The 777-nt window shown below is 39.5% G+C and overlaps 1 non-coding gene across 1 annotated transcript; it reads left to right on the top strand.

The window, feature by feature from the left end:
- The first annotated feature begins 240 nt into the window (after positions 1-240).
- Positions 241-404, top strand: LOC123851784 (U1 spliceosomal RNA). Its single transcript, XR_006792711.1, has one exon. It is a non-coding gene; the product is annotated as a U1 spliceosomal RNA (small nuclear RNA).
- Positions 405-777: the final 373 nt, after the last annotated feature.

The raw sequence follows: 777 nt of genomic DNA on the forward strand, positions 1-777 counted from the left end.
ATTAAGAACCAGCGCAAATGCAGTGACGTATCAGACCACGGTGGCCCTGTGCTCTGTAAAATTGTTTCACTGCCCCAAACATCTCAGCTGTAGTCAAAAGCTCATGGAACAGTTGTTAATTCCCATAGTATCTGTCTAAGCTATGAAGCTTTGCTACCTGGCCCAGACAATCAGTAACTGATTTCCAGAACTAAAATGTAGCTTCTATCACCACATTTAGGATTAAAATGGTTTAAGCTTATACTTATCTGGCAGGGGAGATACCATGATCACGAAGGTGGTTTTCCCAGGGCGAGTCTTATCCATTGCACTCCGGATGTGCTGACCCCTGCGATTTCCCCAAATGTGGGAAACTCGACTGCATAATTTGTGGTAGTGGGGGACTGTGTTCACACTTTCCCCTACACCAAAAAAAAAAAAAAAAGGTTTAAGCTTAAATACTATTTCAAGGTCATCTTTGTTCCTTTAGTAGTTTAACTCCTTAGTCAAGGAGCAGTATAATTCATATTTCCAGTTGAATAACATTGACCAATTCTGAAACTTAAAATTATTATTTTTTAGCCATTTTCTCACCTTGGGTGGCAAGACTTGTCTTAATATGGAAGCCATCCTTCTTGGATAATATATGTTTTTCTATGGCTTTTGGGCCCCAAAAGGCTCCCACACTTAGGAGAAGCTTGATGTAAAGCTGTCATTAAGAACTCTTGTCATAGAAAAAAAAGAACTCTTGTCATAATTCAGAGGAGATGTAAACCAAGCAACCAATTACCTTTCTTG

The sequence above is a fragment of the Mirounga angustirostris genome, unplaced genomic scaffold (assembly GCF_029215605.1).
Source record: "Mirounga angustirostris isolate CCGP_5_RB_7025 unplaced genomic scaffold, mMirAng1.0.hap1 SCAF_11, whole genome shotgun sequence".
NCBI lineage: Eukaryota > Metazoa > Chordata > Mammalia > Carnivora > Phocidae > Mirounga > Mirounga angustirostris.